Raw genomic sequence first — 18,216 nt, 5'->3', positions numbered from 1 at the left:
ATTAAATAAAATATCTATTGGGAGAAACATTTTGTTAAATTTAAAATTTAGGGTCATTACATTACCCTTCTTGGATGCTGTCATATTTGGTTTGAAAAATTTAATTATTGCTTGGTTGATGTTATGCATTAAGCTGAGTATAATGATATAGAGTTAATGTTGGGAATTGATTAATTTGTTGGATATTTATTGTGAACTAAACTTAATGCATGAAGGTGATTGTAAAAATGTGTGAAAGAAGAATTTGGTGGAATGAAGTTGGAAGAGAAGAGGTTAGATATGATGATGAGAGATTAGTGTTTACAAGATGCTTGTTAAAATGTTTGTTAGAAGAATTGAATTCGATTTTGAAATTTCTTCGATTCTTGTGGGAAATAGAGTTAGCTTATAAGTTATTAATCTATAAATTTAACTTGAGAGATGCAAAGGACATTTGATTATGAAATTAATACTACTAGAATTCTTGGAGATCGATACCTTGTTGAGAACATATTTAAATGCTAGAGTTGTTATGAGGGGACAGGAAAGGATATATATTTGGTGACTTAACAAAATGCTAATGAGAAATATTTTTAGTATAAAACTTTGGTTTAAAGTTTTAAATTTATTATAGTTGGTTATTGGTGGGAATGTTAAAAAGGAATTATTGTACTGGTTGAGAGTTGAATAGAATTTTAATATAGTTTATAGGATATTTGAAAGAAAAGGAATTTGATTAAAGTTGAAAGGAGAAATTGAACTATAAAACTTTCAGGTAAGTGAATAGCATTTCCTTTAATTTATTTTTATTTGTTTTTTTTAATAGATTTTCATTGAAATTTATTATTCTTATGAATTACCTTAGTTTTGAAACTTTGAAATATCGACGTGGGATGGTTAAAGGATGATGTACGCATTTATTTCCTCAAGGAATATGTTTCAAAGATTTATGAAGTTATTTGGTTAATTAAAATCTTAAAATCCTTGATTATTTAGATAACGCAAGCTTGTATATTATTTTATAAAAGACTATTTTCAATAAGTTTTAAATTAAAATTTAAAATGATATATGCGAGTTTGGTATTGAAAACGCAGATTGTATTTCAAAAATGATTATTCTTCTTGCATGTTTGGAACGTGATTTTTGAGAGGACTCTAAACATAACACTGCTGCTAATGACAGTTCTGTTAACTCGTAGCGCGCTCTGGTTAAACACAAGCTAGTTTGGTTCGTGAGTTGTGTTCTCATGTTTGGTATTCATGGGCTTTGTACCCATGTTTGATTTCGTGGCTTGAGCCGTGTTTGGTTATTTACCCTCGTGGACCGTGTGTCCACGTTTGTTTCGTAGCTTTGGCTGCATTTGGTTACTTACCCTCGTGGACTGGTGTGTCCACGTTTGTTTTCGTGGCATAAGCGGCGTTTGACTATTTACCCTCGCGGACTATGTGTCTACGTTTGTAACTTGTTTTGTTGAGTTTTCAAAATTTTAAATGTTGATTAATATGTGTTTTCGAAATTTACATGATTTTGGCTAGAAAATTTACCACTTTGAGTTATATGTGAGTAAATTGTTTTCTTTAAGCATGATAACACAAATTATTTTCAATTTACTCTTATTTTACAGGCTTATAAATTTTTTTGTGGAATTATTTTTAATTAATTGACACCATTATTAGAGTTTGTTGATTTAAATTTTAAGAATTTTACCATAGGAATGCTATTCACTGAAAAAATTATTTTGGTTTTAGATTTGTTAGTTAACACTGATCCTACCATCAACCTCTAAAGGACAAAATAGTTACAGTGGGTGAAAATTTTTGATTGGTACTATTACTTTTAATATGAATATATAATTCGTACATCTTTTTAATTTAAAAGAAAGATTAGATGCTCCACATATGTTGTTGATAAACCTTATTTTTTATTTGTATATTGGTTGCTAGCTAGAAGGATCTACACTCCTAATTTATATTGTTATCTGTAAAAAAAATTGTTGTAGAATTTTGGGAGATTCTAGTTACACGAGAGGTTTTACCAAAATTTCTATAAAAACGTTAAAGTGTTGTTATGATAAGTAATATTAAAAGTGTTATAAATTCTATATAATCTAATTATAAAAAAATGAATTTAATTTTTCATGTTAAGGCTTACGGGAATGCGCGATATGGTTTGTGCCCGTACCGGTCACCCTCTGCTTTTGGGGCGTGACAACAATAATCATAGAACACCTAAAAGTTATTTTAATTTTTCTGTTCTCTAGAATAATATTTTATTTTTTATTCTCAAAACACTTTTTAAAAACACGTTATTAAACAAATTTTTTTGTTCTCTTGTTTTAGAACGAAAAACTATTCCCAGTACAGGTTTCCAAACAAGCCCTTTGTTTGTTTTATGTATTCTCTGAAATTGCGATCAATCTTATAAAGCATGTTTGATTTGAATATTAATTATTTGTGAGTTTAATTTGAGTATTGTGAGAGATTTGTTGAATACAGAGTGAGTGTGTCATTAGAGGAATTCCTAAGAGTTATATTGTTGCATACAAAAGTGAGTATGTAAAGTATTGTAAGGATTGGAGAAACTAAGAATTGGTTAAATAAATTATAATGATTTGGAATCCAATTGATTATAGTGTTGTCAATATTGAAAGATAGTTTATTTAGCTAGAGTAAGACCATTAAATTGTTCTTGATCTAGAATAGGGTGCTTAGAGGAAGGGAGATTTGAATGAAGTCTTAAGCAATGAATTCTAGTATTTGGGCACACTAAAAGTAAGTGATAGTGTCTCAACTAATTTATTAATAAAATTATTTTTCTGAAATATTATATTTTTATGTAAATTATTTTAATAACAACTTTGCTAAGTGTGAGATATTTTGTAATTTAAAATATCTTTATCTCATGAAATTATTTTTATCAGCTTTAGCAATTTCTAGTTTCTCAGTAATGCAAGCATGAAAATTTGTTATGAAATTTTATTCTGACAAGTTTTGATGCTTAAAAACAATCCATGTGAGTTTGACTTTGAGAATACAAACTGTATTTTAACAGTGATGATTTTCTCGCATGTTTGAAAATGAATTTGGAGGAAACTTTATACAAAATATTGGTTGCTAATGGCAGTTCTGTTAACCCTTGGCACGCCTTGGTCAATGACTAGCTAATTTGATTTTCGTGAGCTTTGTTCTCATGTTTGTTATTCATGAGTCTCATACTCGCGTTTGTTTTCGTGGCTTCAAGCCACGTTTGGTTAGCATTACTCTCGTAGACTGTGCGTTCATGTTTGTCTTCATGGTATGAGCCATGTTTGATTATTTACCCTCATAGATTGTGTGTCCATGTTTGTAAATTGTTCTAATAAATCTTCAAAAGTATGAATTTTTAATTAATTGATGATCTCATACTTTAATTTTTTTAGTAAAATTATATTATTTTTATTTATTTAATCTATTTGATTTGTCAAGATTGAATGTTAAAGATATTTTGTCATTAAAGATTTAAAGTTTCATGGCATTGAAGTTGCATAAAAATTTTATTCTAATCTTACCAATTTTATTATATTGTATTGCTTTCTCTTTAAATTGCAAAAACACTGCAAAATATTCATTTTTAATCCTACAAATTTTATGGTTGGGACGTTACTCACTAAAAAAATTTTTTTTGGTTTCAAATACATTAGCTGGTGTTGTATCTTTTGTTGATCATTAAGGGGTTTTAGTATTGAGTTGAAGTGAAGAATGGTAGATCAAGTCTCTTCTGATGTAAATTTAAATTCACATATTATGTTTTGTTAATATTATATTAGGTGCTTCACATTAGTTATAGTTAGGTCCTTATTTTCTTAAATATTCCATCTGCTGGCTAGAAACAGTTGAGTTCTTGGTTGTTATGATATTTGTCTGAATATTTGTGTTATAAAATTTTAGAAGGTCCTATATATGGAGGAGATTCTGCCGGAATCTTCACAAAAGTATTAATGATTCATCTTAAAGAAAAGTATTTTCAAAAATGAAAAATTTCTTGAAGTAGGAAAGGGATGTGTGATCATGGGTAAATCCTGTGTCAATCACGTCTATATTTTCGGGCTTGACAGTGTATCTTGGAATACATGATCCGAGAAAGTCAGAAAACATTGAAACTGTAACAAAAAAACATTGTTTTTTTTTTTTTAAGAAGCCAATTGCATTGCCCAACCAAATCAATCCACGGATCAATACGACCCCAGAGAAACTTGTGGGTGTGACTTAATGTTTCTGGTCACTTCTGTTTAATAATTCAACTTTGTTCACGCCAACACAAGAAAAGACAGAATAATAATAAAATAAAACTTATATGCATATGACTACAAGTTTCTAAACATGTAAACAAAGGTGCTCGTCCACTTGCCTATCGCAAAACCCATCGAGAAAACAAGCAAGCAAGCGTAATCATGAATCATGAGCTGTCTCCTTGTCAAGCATGTAAGTTATGCTTTGCATTGTTGGTCGAGATTGGGGGTTTGTTTGTAAACAAGAAATAGCCAAATTACTTATCATAGCCAATTCCTTCAAGCTTTTTTCCTTTGTTGGAGGTGACAGACGTGGGTCTAAAATATCTTTGAAGTTGATGTTTTGAAAACCAGATGCTTGTAAGTGGGAAATTAGATCTGCTGGATGATTTCCCATGAGAATCTCAAAAGCTAAAACGCCAAAGCTGAACACATCACACTTTTCAGTCACTGCCATTGTGTATGCAAGCTCTGCTCCAGCCATTTGGAAGTCATCATTGGCCAATTGCATTAATGACAAAATGAAATATGAAATTATATTGGTCAATTTCTAAAAATAATCCATACTGGAAGAATTTTAAGAAATTAGAAGTTTGAAACTAATGTGACTGCTCTAAAATATCAGCTCTCAAACTTAAACATTAGTAAAGTAGAAAAATTTAGGAAATTTTGATGAACTTTTGCGGTTAAAATATGAGTCTGCTTTTGTGAGAACTAGTTACAAGTTGTGAAGGAGAATGTGACGAGTTAATTTAAACCTTAATAGAGTGAGAAATAGGATAAGAAGCTAACCTGGAGCAGCATAACCAAATGTGCCAGCAAAGGAAGTCCAGATAGATGAATCTGGCTTCAGGAACCTCGCAGTGCCAAAGTCTGAGATATGCGCTTCTAGATTTTCGGACAATAATACATTTTTGCTTGATATGTCTCTGTGGATTATTGGTGGGTTACAATCATGATGCATGTAAGACAAAGCCTGCGCTACTCCTTTGACAATTATAACTCTCTTTGGCCAATCTAACTCAATAGCTTTTTGGTCATTTTCAGCATATCAAGTAAGCTTCCTTTTTCCATGTACTCATAAGTCAGAAATGTGTGCCTGGGGTCTAAGCAAAATCCATACAACTTAACAATGTTTCGGTGACGTATCTCAATCATGGCTTCTATCTCACTTTTAAAGGATTTTACACTTTCAAAGTCCAAGCTATCTGCCTCACATCCTAACTTTTTTACAGCAACTACTTGGCCTCCTGGCATCTGCGCTCGGTAAACTTTTCCTAATGTTCCCTCCCCAATGCAGCAGGTGTCATCAAAGTTCTTAGTGGCTTCAATTATGTCTTGATAAACAATTTTACCATTGAAATGCAGTATAGAAAATGGATTTTTGTTCTCATTTGCCGGGATCTGTTTCATAGCTCTTGTCTTGCAGCCAAAAACAAAAATGCAAAGTAAAGCTGATGAAACAAGCAGTGCACCTCCCAACGAACCAACAATTGCTGCTATGACTTTCTTCTTGTTGCTTCCACTTCCAGGTTCTATGACTGAGACATTGCAAGATTGCAGGCCTTGTATATTCCCACATAATTCTTTGTTGTTACGTAAATCAACTGGATAGGAAGAATTAAATATGCCACTATTAGGTACGTGACCCTCCAAATTGTTGTGGGAGAGGTTAATGCTTGACAAGCTCAACAATTCACCAAGGGAATCGGGGATAGGACCAGATAGATTGTTGTGAGAGATATTCAAGATTATCAAATTTTTGAGCTTACCAAGATCAGATGGAATTTGGCCAGAAAGTGAATTGTAACTGAAGTCCAAAAGAACTTGCAAGGCTGCCAGATTTCCAATTTGGTATGGGATTGTTCCATTCAACTCATTGTTGCTCAAATTTAAACTCAACAAGTTTGAGCATTCCCCTATCTCATAAGGGATTGATCCTTTTAGCATGTTTGCTGACAGGTCTAATGTTTGCAAATTAGAAAACTTTCCAATGCTTGCGGGTATCAATCCTGAAAGTTTGTTGCCACTCAAAGATAGAGTGAAAAGGCTAGAGGAATTCCCTATTTGTGAAGGAATCTCTCCTGATATTTGATTGGAGGACAGATATAGCTTTGCTAGTTGGTTCAACTGAAAAATCTCATCAGGTATAGTGCCACCTATTGAATTTCCAGACATACCAAGATATTGCAAATTTTTGCATCTTGCCCAATTTGAAGAGATCTCACCTTGCACGTTATTGTAGCTAAAGTCCATGTAACTAAGATTAGGATACACTCCAAAATCTTGATCTGCATAACCCCTTAGTTGGTTATATTCCATCCGAACCCTATATAATGACGAGCAATTTCTCAAGCTTATTGGGATCGGGCCAGTGAAACTATTGTGCTCAGCAGTGAAATTGACAAGTTTACCACCTTTGCACACTTGCGGTGGTAGCTCTCCTGTGAAGTTGTTTTCAGCAAGATGCAGGACAGTTAAAGATGAAAGGTTTCCAAATTCTTGTGGGACAGGACCATCTAATTTATTTATGTGTAAGAACACCTCAGATAGGTTAGTCAATCCACCAAAACTAGGAGGAATCATGCCTGAGAGTTGGTTTTCAGACATTCTAAGAACACTTAAATGTGTACAGTTCCCAAGAGATGGAGGAATAGGTCCATAGAAGCTATTCCCATCTAAGGCTAGCACAGTTAAGTTTCTTATATTCCCTATTTCATCTGGAATTCTACCACCAAGCAGGGTGTCCTGAAAGAGAAGATTTCTGATCCCTATCAGTCCACTCTTGGGCTGATCAGAACCATCAGGAAAAAGACGAGGGTCTAATGTCCCGGTAATATTGTTTCGTGAAACATCAAGCTCGTAAACTTGAGTCAAATTAGCAAGAGAAATAGGTAAAGTGCCATTGAGGTAATTCGTAGAAAGGTCAAGGTATTGCAGTTTGGAGAGAACCCCAATGTTTTCTGGTATACTACCAATGAGGTTGTTTGTTTTAAGATCAAGACGAAGAAGATTTGGAAATGCAGAGAAGCTCAAGTATTGAAGGGTACCTTTAAGGCCAGTGTAAGCCAAGTTTATTTCAATCACACTTCCTGAAGAATTATCACATGTTATTCCACGCCATGAACAAGGGCTTTGAGCTGCACTTGAGTTCTGTGCTGGAGAGACCCATGACTTTAAGATTGGCTGATCTGGGAGACTGTCTTTCCACCTTAGAAGGGCTTCTGTTTCAATCTGTTCACATGTTCTTAAACAAATTGCCAAGAAAACCACACATGTGGCTTGAACTGCAAGGTGAGCATCAAATTTATGCTTGTCCATTTTTATGAAACTGGTTCTCTCTCTCTCTCTCTCTCTCTCCCCCTCCCTCTTATTTTTTTCTGCACGTATTTATGTTGTTTTCTGGGGATTTAAACGGGACTCTAGTTTGTTACATGAATTGACATTATGCATTATGTAGTTAACTTTGCATGGGAGCATGGCAGCATTTGTTCTCGATGTCAATCAGATAAGTAGAGCAGAATTTAACTTTTGAATTATATAATATTCTATCTACAAGCACTTCGTGGATTCTTATTGTTTTGGACCTTCCTTCTACTTTTAATATTTTTCTCTAACCTTCTGATTTGGATGGGAAGAAAGGTTGAGAGGAAAGAAAATAAAAGGAGAAAAAATGAAGGATAAAAAATGAATATAACTGAAAAAAAATGTTATCATTTCTTATAGTTTGGATTGACAAGAGAAAATTGAGAGAAAAGAAAATAGGCAAATATCACGAAGATTATAATATCCTTATATTAAAATACATCATGTTTTATGTAATTATCATTATAAAAAAATTGAAGGTAGAATTAAATTAAAATCCATATCATAAAATTAATCTAAAACCAAAATAATTGTTAAAAAATGTATTTCAATGTAATTATATTTAAAAACAATAATTTTGTGAAAAATATCTTATTTTTATTTAATAAAATAAATATATATACCATATATATATATATATATTATACACTATCCAACATATCAATAAAAAAACACTAGATTATCCATTATTATCAATAAAAAACTACAAATATCTAGCATAGAGACGCAACAAGCATGGAATTGCAAACGAAAAAAAGTGGGGGGCAGGGAATGGCATACCAGTGAAAAATCAGCTAGCAAATCCGCAAAAACTCAACATGGCAGACCAGCTTCAAAAATGATTTTACTCCAAAAATGGAAAAAGAGGAGAGAGGAGAGCAGATGGGGAACGAAATTTTACTCCAAAATCTCTACATTTGTGAGAGCAAATTTGGGGAGTTATTTTGAAATAATTACTATATAGTTCTAATTATATATGATATAACCATTATATAAATGAAACTATATAGCAATTATTTTAAAACAATTGCTATATAGTTTGCTAAGAACCAGTAAAAAGCTAATTAAAAATGGAGTTAACTAAGGATGTGGATTCTCTCCATACTCTCGCTCAATACATTTTTTTCATACCCAATTTTAACCATTCATTTAATTGTTATATTTTGATTTCATGGTGTGAGATTACTAATTATAACATTAAAATAAATATGTCATTCACTATCATCACTTAAATACTTTTAAAAAGAAGATCACAATGCTTATTAATGATAACCATTAAATGACTAGTATATTTATTTTAATGCTGTAATTAGCAATCTCACATCATTAAACTAAAACAATAATTAAATGAATGGTTGAGGTGGGTATGCAGAGATGTATTTAGAGAAATTATGTCAAAACTAGAACAAATTATATGACTTATACTCTGAAATATATAGCATTAGAATATATAACAGTTAAAAATTGTTATATATATAGATAAAAAAAAACTGCTATATAGGAATTTTTTGCAATAGTGCAATCCCAAACCCATGAGGTGAGGCAATGAGAGAGTACTAATACTAAAGTCCCATGCAATGATACATGGTTTTTTATATAGATTTTAGGTTACCAACAGACTAGGTGATTAATACTATTGACAACCTAATCAATTTGAAGGGTAGATGGAAGGATGAATTAAGCAATGTTCATGATTAGTCAATTACAAGGAAAATAAATTAACATAATTTAAAGGAGGGCAAAAGACAAAAGGAGGTCAATAATTGTCAATTAAAAATAGGGCAAAAAAAGACAAAAGGAACGGAATTAAAGGAAAAGTAAAAGAAAGAAAGTAAAGAGGAAAAAAGGAAATTAAGAAGATAAAGTGAAAATGACAAAAATGGAAAAAACAAGAATAATGAAGTTGCTAAGAAAACAAGTAATTAATTTAAAAAGAATACTTTTTTTTTAAGTATAGCTTAAAAACACCACTTTGACAAAAGAAAAAAGAGAATAATAAAGTTGGTAAAAAAAATTAATTTTGAAATAATATTTTTTCCTGAATAAAGCTTAAAACACGACTTTTCCTAGCATTCAAAGGACGCTGTAAATAAAAAATAGTTAGTAAAATAAAAATAAATGAACATGATTTAAAGAAAGACAAAAGAAATAAAGCAAAAGGAAGTAAATATTTAGTCAATAATTCCGAAGGAAAAAAGCAAGAAAACTAAAATACAAAAAGTAACATAGAAAAGAACGTTCGTCATTTTCCATTAAAATTAGCTTAAAACTGGTGGCCAAGTGATCAATTAATGGCTAGTGTTGAACAACCTTTAAAATAAGTTGAGTTCTATGGTGTTTTGCTTGAAGAATATGACATTCATCGATTATCTTATTATTATTTTATTTCCAATTAGTTTGTAATGAATATTTATTATCTTTTAAATTTATTTATAAACATTGTTAATATCACTTTTTATATAGGGAAAATTGCATCAAAGACCGAGGAAAAAAGTTATTTGCAGACAAGGATCAATGACATGTAATCATTTTAAAAATGACAAGGTCATATTTTCATTTAATAAAAAAAACAATTAATTTCTTATTAATCTTATATGTGAATAATATTCCTCACATGTCCTCGAATGAGATTTTTCTATTGTCATATTTAATAGTTAAAAGATAAAATGAAATTTTTTTTTTGTTGGTTTTAGCAACAAAACATCACCTCTACAAATAGTTTATTGCTTCTGTGAGTGACAGAAGTTTCACAGCAATCAATAAAATTGATCATCATTCGATGTCCATGCCCCACACCCCACTAAATTGTTATTTTTAAAAAAAAAAAAGTTAGGAGCAGACAGTGATTAACTCTTATATATAACAAGCCTATCTGAGTACGAGTCACTATTAATCAAACTTTAACTAAGAGAAAAACAAAATTTATTACTTTCTCTGTTCAAATTATAAATATTTTAGGAAAGATTTAACATCTTAAAATATAAGACACTTTGAGAAGATCAAAATTTATTAAATAAGTTTATTTCAATATTATCCTTTGTTTCTCTCTAATAATTAAGTGTAAATTTATGGATATTAAATGAAAGGTATTTTTAAAAGCTTATATTTTTATTTTGAAAAAATAAAATTATTAATTATATTTAATAAAATTTATTGATATGTGAGATTTTGTCTGAAAACGTCATATAATTTGTAACCGAGGCACTATTATTTTAACACTCAGCAAAGTACATATCAATCAAGAAAAGTGGCATGCATACATCCATCTACATATGAACATGACTCGTTCGCTATGCAAATTGTTCACGGCAAATTCATAGTGCGAACAAACAGCACAATTCATTCTCAACTCAATTATGAGCAATCTCTTGTTCATGGCTTTAGCATATAGCTATGCTTTGCATGGTTGGCCGATTGAGAGTTAATTATAAGCATGAAAGGGCTAGACTGTTAATCAGATCCAAGTCCTTCAAAATTTGGTTCCCCGCAGGTGGTGATAGACGTGGGTCTAGGATCTCCGTTAAATTGACGCTTTGAACTCCAAATGTTTGTATGTTAGAAATCAGATCACCTGGATGCTTCCCCATGAGAACCTCATCAAAACACCAAAGCTAAACACATCACATTTCTCAATCAACTAACTGTTGGAGCTAACTACAAAAAGAAAAAAAAAATTGTCGCTAACTATCGAGCGATTTTTGTAAAATAACTGTTATATATTTGGTAAGTATATAATGGTTACTTTCAGAAAACCCTCATATAGGAAAGGTTCATGGGACACAAAACTGGAGCAAACTATGTGACGGTTATTTGTAAATACTGATTAAAAACTATTTTATATATATATATTGGCAAACGTAAATGGTATAAAGAGACCTTTTTGTAATATACAATCCCAAACCTATGGGGGTGAGGCAATGAGTGGAATAAGACCACAAATAAATTTCCTACTCCAATGAAATGATACATGACTTTTTTATATAGATTTTAGGGTTACAAATTAACTAGGTGATTAACACTGTTGACAATCCTGATCAATTGAGGGGTTGTTGGAAGGATGAATTAGTCAAGATGATTGGTTTGCTATCGAGTTAACCATTATAAGAAAAAGAAATCAACAAAATTTAAAGGAGGACAAGAGAAGGAAAGCGATCTATTAAATGTGTTCTGCTTAAAGATAAATGTGTTCTGCTTGACCTGATAATTTCTTGGCTTCCGGGCTTTTATTTACAGAGAGAGGGGGGCAATAATTGTCAATTAAAAATAGAAGAAAAAGGACAAACGAAACGAAGTTAAAGAAAAAAGCAAAAGAAAGAAAGTAAAGGAGAAACAGGAAAGAAGATAAAGTGAAAATGACAAAAGAAAAAACACAATAACAAAGTTGGTAAAAAAAAAAAAGAAATGGACACAACTTAAAGGAAGACAAAAGAAAAAAAGCAATAGGAAGTAAACATCTAGTTAAGAAATCAGAAGGAAAAAAAGCAAGGAAACTAAAATATAAAAAGTAATATAGAAAGGAAAACGTTCCTCATTTTCCATTAAAATTAGCTTAAAATTGGGGGGGAAAGGACCGTTTTTGGTCTTTTTCCTGAACTGCTAACTAATCTGAGTTGACTCATTTCCCTTAACAACCCTGCATTTGAAGGACGTTTGTGAATGCACCAGCTGCTGGAATAATGGTTGCCGGTGATCAATTAATGGCTAGTGTTGAACTGCCTTTAAAATAAGTTGAGTTCTATCGTGTTTTGCTTGAAGATTATGACATTCATGGATTATGTTGATTATTTTATTTCCAACTAGTTTGTTCTGTATATTTATTATTTTTTAAATTTATTTATAACCATTCTTATTATCACTTTTTATATAGGGAACATCGCATTCAAAGACCTGAGAAAAAAGTTATTCGCAGACAAGGATCCATGACATGTAATCATTTCAAAAAAAAAAAAAAAGAGTTCATGTTCTCATTTAATAACAAAAAAAAATTAATTTTTATTTTTTTATTAGTCTTATCTGTGAATAATATTTTTACGGGTCCTCTAATGAGATTTTTCTTTTGTTATATTTAATAGTTAAAAGATATAAATGGAGTCTTTTTTTTAGCAACAAAACATCACCTCTACAAATAGTTTATTGCTTCTGCGAGTGACACAAGTTTAACAGCAAACAATAAAATTGATCATCATTCGAGGTCAATGTCCCACACTCCACTAAATTGTTTATTTTTTTAAAAAAAAATTAGGAGCAGACTTTGATTAACTCTTATATATAACATGCTTATCTAAGTACGAGTCACTATTAATCAAACTTTAACTAAGAGAAAAACAAAATTTATTACTTTCTCTGTCCTAAATTACAAGATGTTTTAGAAGAGATTTAACATCTCAAATATAAGACACATGGAGAAGATTAAAATTTTATTAAAAAGCTTATTACAATATTACCCTTTGTCTCTCTCTCTCTTTAATAATTAAGTGTAAATTCATTGATATTAAATGAAGGGAATTTTTCAAAGTTTATATTATTATTCTGAAAAAATAAGGTTGTTAACTGTATTTAATGAAATTTATTGGTATGTAAGATTTTGTCTCAAAGCATCTTATAATTTGGAACCAAGGCAGTATTATTTTAACACTCAGCAAAATACATATCAATCAAGAAAATTGGCATGCATACATCCATCTTCATATGAACATGACACGTTCGCTATGCAAATTGTTCAAGGCAAATTCATAGTGTGAACAAACAGCACAATTCATTCTCAACTCAATTATGAGCAATCTCTTGTCATGGCTTTAGCATATGAGCTATGCTTTGCATGGTTGGCCTCGTTTGAGGGTTAATTGTGAGCATGAAAGGGCTAAATTGTTAATCAGATCCAAGTGCTTCAAAATTTGGTTCCCTGCAGGTGGTGATAGATGTGGCTCTAGGATCACTACAAAAACCAATGACTTTTAGCCCATTAATTCTCAATTTTCAGCGGCGACAGTAAAAGTCACCATTGAAAGTGTGACTTTCTACGATGACATTTGAAGTTGCTGCTGAAATAGTGACTTTCTATGGCAACAATATACAGTCGCCATTCATTGTCAAACTTTCAATAGTGACAAGTGCATGTCGCCGCAAAAAGTCACACTTTCAACAGCGACTTTTACTATCACCGCTAAAAGTTGAGAATCAGTGATGACTTTTTAGTGTCGCCGCTAATTGTCAACATATTTTAAAGTATGTTATAATTTTTTAAAAAAACTTGTGTTGTAAGTTTCAGCGGTAACTTTTACTGTTGCTGCTGAAAGTTGAGAATCAGCGATGACTTTTTAGTGTCTCCGCTAAAAATAAGACTTTTAGCAGTGACTTTAAATGTCGCCGCTGAAAGATGAAATTTTTAATATATATTTTTGACTAATTAATAACTAAAATAAATTAAATTTAAAATTATAACTAATAAGCAAAAAATCTTAAATATTCAAGATAGAAGAGAAGAGAGAGAAAGCATAAGTCGTCGGATCAATGTAGAAGTCAATAAAAATACTTGTTTATAATAATTAAACATGTGATACTTAAATTTATTCATTCATAGAATGATATTTCATCTAATCTAATTTTTCAATTTAAATTCTATATTTAACACCAGTAACTTTAAAGCTTAATGCTAGTTTAGAAACATAAATAATTATAAACTAATGTATAATTATCAGTATTTTTACTATTTATTCTTAGATATTTTATATTATAATTATAAATATGAATATTAAAATAAATAATATAACAACCTCAAGAACTAAAAATAAATAAATAATATAAATGATATTGTATCAATTATATTTATAGTTTACTTTAAACAAAATAAATAATATAATTTTTAATTTTATAAATTAAAAGAATTAAATTGAAGTATTTAAGGATAGTAATGATATTTTATAATATTTAATATTTAATATATGTGTGTGTGTGTGTGTGTGTGTGTGTGTTTGTATAGTTTAATTGTAACAATCCCAATTTAAATTTTAATAGTTAATTTGGGTTAATAGAAATTTTGAAAATATTTAGAGGTAAGCAAATTAGTAGAAAATGATTATTAAATCTAATTTAGGATATAATTCTAAATTAAAATTAAAAAAATTAAAAAAAAATTAATTAATTAAAAATAAATAAATAAAATATTATTAAATTATTATTATTATTATAAAAAAGAAAGAAAAAGAAAAGGTATGAGAAAGAGGAAGGAAAGAAGAAATAAAACGTGAGTGCTTTCGGTGCAATGATTATGTATATAATAATAAAAAAAGGGAGAGAGAGGAAAGAAGAAATAATAAAAAAAGATGTGGGACCCACTAAATTTTTATAAAAACTCACTCGTTTCCTTCATTTCTTCATTCTTTCCTTCGTGCGTGAGCTGAGGCAAAGAGAGTGTCTGTGAGCCAAGTTCACCGGTGCTGGGTTTTAAGGTAAGAGTTTTTAATAAGATATTTAGGGTGTGATTTTAAGCTTTTCAAGACTAAGTAAGTGTTCTAAAATTTTTCTTAGTCATCCTTCTTCTTTGGTTTCTGAGTTTGTAGTGGTAGAAAATTTAAGATCTGGAAGAGGGATGAATTTATGTTGAATAAATATGATTTTTGAGGTTGTCAGTAGTATAATAAATGTTCTAGAGTATAAATTTGTGAATGATCTTTGAATTTGTGGCTTATGGATCAAATTCTAAACTAGATCTGAAAATATATGTTGATTTATTGAGGTTTAGATGATTATTTGGGATGAGAAATGAATTATTATGGCTATAGGATTATGATTCTAAGCTAGAGATTCAATTTTTAATTTTTGGATATTTTAGGTGCGAATTTATGAAATAAAAAGAAAATTTTGATAATAGAAATTAGTTTAGAAGCTAATTTTTAGATTATTAATATTTATTGATAATTAAAAGAGGAGTTAAAAATTTTACTTAATAGTATTGACTCTATATTTGTATTAAGATTGAGATTAGGAATTATGTTATATTTTTAATTCTATTATTAGAATTATTTTATTAGTTTCAAAAAAATTGAAACTAATATTTATAAATAATATGTTATTTGTAGATTGTATTATTGGTGAAGATTGTAGTGGGAGAGAAATTGTAAGGAATAATTTATTGAAAAAGCCACGAGGTAACCATGCTTTTAATTTGTGATTTGTGTTACTTCATGTTAATTGGGTGATTATTGAGAAAATTATAAATTTTGTAATATTATATAATTGTGCAATATTATTATGAATTTATTTGATTATTGTGGGAGGTGTTGGGAGACTTGTTATTGTTGTTGTATTTATGTGCCACGTGATACGCCCCTATTAGAGCTTAATAGGTGGCTTGTAAGGGCTCGGGCTAATCTACCTTTGGCCGGGTAATTTAGCACTGAGTGAGGGCTACGGCTCGAGGTTAATGGAGGGATATAAGAATGGTTGTTTGTGTGTATTGTAATATTTCTTATATTTGTTGGAATTATATTATTTTTAATTTTCACTTAGTAAGCACACACTTAATTATTTGTATATACTATCGTAAATTAGCTTTGGTTACTGGGACTTTTGAGTCTCATTATGTGGTTAATAATTTTCAGGAAAAGAGTCACGAGTGACATGTGGAGGAGTCCCAGAGACTTAGTGGTATAGATCCACTGTTTCTTTTGAGTATTTAATTTATGATTTATAATGTGTTATATTGCCAATATTAGGGCTTTTTGTTTATTGTCAATTATATGAATATATAAATGTAATCATGCCTTTCAAACTATTTTTATTTTTGGTACAATTTGGATGACTGTAATTTTAATATTTGGTTTATTTTGGATTGGTTAAAATGGCATGATTATAAGGCCAAATAACTGGCTTGTATTGAAAATTGACTAAATTGCTTATTTTACTTGTTGGGAGTATAAGGATGGACAAATGTGATTTAGTTTACTTGTTGGGAGTATAAGGATGGACAAATGTGATTTAGCCTAATGGCATGTGGGAGGTAAAAATTTATCTGAAATGTTATAATGTGTGAGTTGAAGCTAATTATAAAATATTTTATATTAAAATTATTGATATAAAAATGTGTTGGGTGGCTGTAACCCAACTATGGTTGAGTTAAATTATTTTTTAAAAAAATTTGGTGTGTTACATTAATAATATGTGTGTGTATATATATATATATTTAATTATGCAATAATAGATTACAGGTTCATTCCAGCTCAGTGGCAAAATATAAATTGGTAACATGATGACACATGGTGTGTGGTGAGAGCGACACGTGAAGGATGACATGGCACCATGTTGTGCGAGGTGGTAACATGATGACACATGGTGTGTGGTGAGAGCGACACGTGAAGGATGACATGGCACCATGTTGTGCGAGGTGGGGCCCTATATGGAGGGTGACATGGCGCCACATGGATGGTAATGTGGTGCCATTTGTGTAAGTGAACCAACATTACTTTTCAGTAATGACAAAAAAGTTGCCGCTAATTGGTAGCTTTCGCAGTGACAGATGTCCCCACTGATACTTAACATTTAGTGGTGACAAAATAGTCACTGCTAATGGGTGGTTTTTGCGGTGACATATGTTACCACTGATACTTAACATTTAGTGGTGACAAAATAGTCACTACTGATGTGTGGTTTTTGCGGCAACAAAATGTCGCCGTCGATTTTCAACTTTTAGTGGCTATTATCATTTGGCTGCGACAAATTTTCTTTTCTGCGGTGACATTTGTCGTTGCCAATTCTTAACTTTCAGCAACAACTTTTATTGTTGCCGCAGATTGAATTAGTGATAAGAGCTCTCGCGGCGACATTGTGACGATTTTTTGTCGCTGCTGAAAACTTTCAATTTTTTTGTAGTGGATCTTTGTTAAATTGACGCTTTGAACTCCAAATGTCTGTATGCTAGAAATTAGATCACCTAGATGCTTCCCCTTGAGAACCTCATCAGCAAAACACCAAAGCTAAACACATCACATTTCTCAATCAACTAACTGTTGGAGCTAAGCTCCAAAAAGGGAAAAAAAAAAGTTGTAGCAAACTATCAAGCGATTTTTTTAAAATAACTGTTATATATTTGGTAAGTATATAATGGTTATTTTCAGAAAACCCTTATATAGGAAAGGTTCATGGGACTCAAAACTGGAGCAAACTATGTAACGGTTATTTGTAAATACCAATTAAAAACTATTATATATATATATATATATTGGCAAACGTAAATGGTATAAAGAGACCTTTTTGTCATATACAATCCCAAACCTATGGGGGTGAGGCAATGAGTGGAATAAGACCACAAATAAATTTCCTACTCCAATGAAATGATACATGACCTTTTTATATATAGATTTTAGGGTTATAAATTAACTAGGTGATTAACACTGTTGACAATCCTGATCAACCTGAGGGGTTGTTGGAAGGATGAATTAGTCAAGATGATTGGTTTGTTATCGAGTTAACCATTATAAGAAAAAGAAATCAACAATATTTAAAGGAGGACAAGAGAAGGAAAGCGATCAATTAAATGTGTTCTGCTTAAAGATAAATGTGTTCTGCTTGACCTGGTAATTTCTTGGCTTCCGGACTTTTATATACA

General features: G+C 30.7%; 1 long non-coding RNA gene and 1 pseudogene across 1 annotated transcript; one reads left to right on the top strand and one right to left on the bottom strand.

The window, feature by feature from the left end:
• Positions 1-4,119: 4,119 nt before the first annotated feature.
• On the bottom strand, positions 4,120-7,643 carry LOC129314683 (MDIS1-interacting receptor like kinase 2-like; annotated as a pseudogene).
• A 7,365-nt stretch (positions 7,644-15,008) lies between these two features.
• Positions 15,009-17,495, top strand: LOC129314684 (uncharacterized). The gene is made up of 3 exons (XR_008594204.1): positions 15,009-15,061; positions 16,214-16,259; positions 16,813-17,495. It is a non-coding gene; the product is annotated as an uncharacterized LOC129314684 (long non-coding RNA).
• Positions 17,496-18,216: the final 721 nt, after the last annotated feature.

Source organism: Prosopis cineraria, unplaced genomic scaffold (assembly GCF_029017545.1).
Source record: "Prosopis cineraria cultivar Desert tree isolate PC_DT_omini unplaced genomic scaffold, ASM2901754v1 PC6, whole genome shotgun sequence".
In the NCBI taxonomy this organism is placed as follows: Eukaryota; Viridiplantae; Streptophyta; class Magnoliopsida; order Fabales; family Fabaceae; genus Prosopis; species Prosopis cineraria.
The sequence above is the reverse complement of the archived record's forward strand: the minus strand, read 5'-3'. Positions and strand labels throughout refer to the sequence as shown.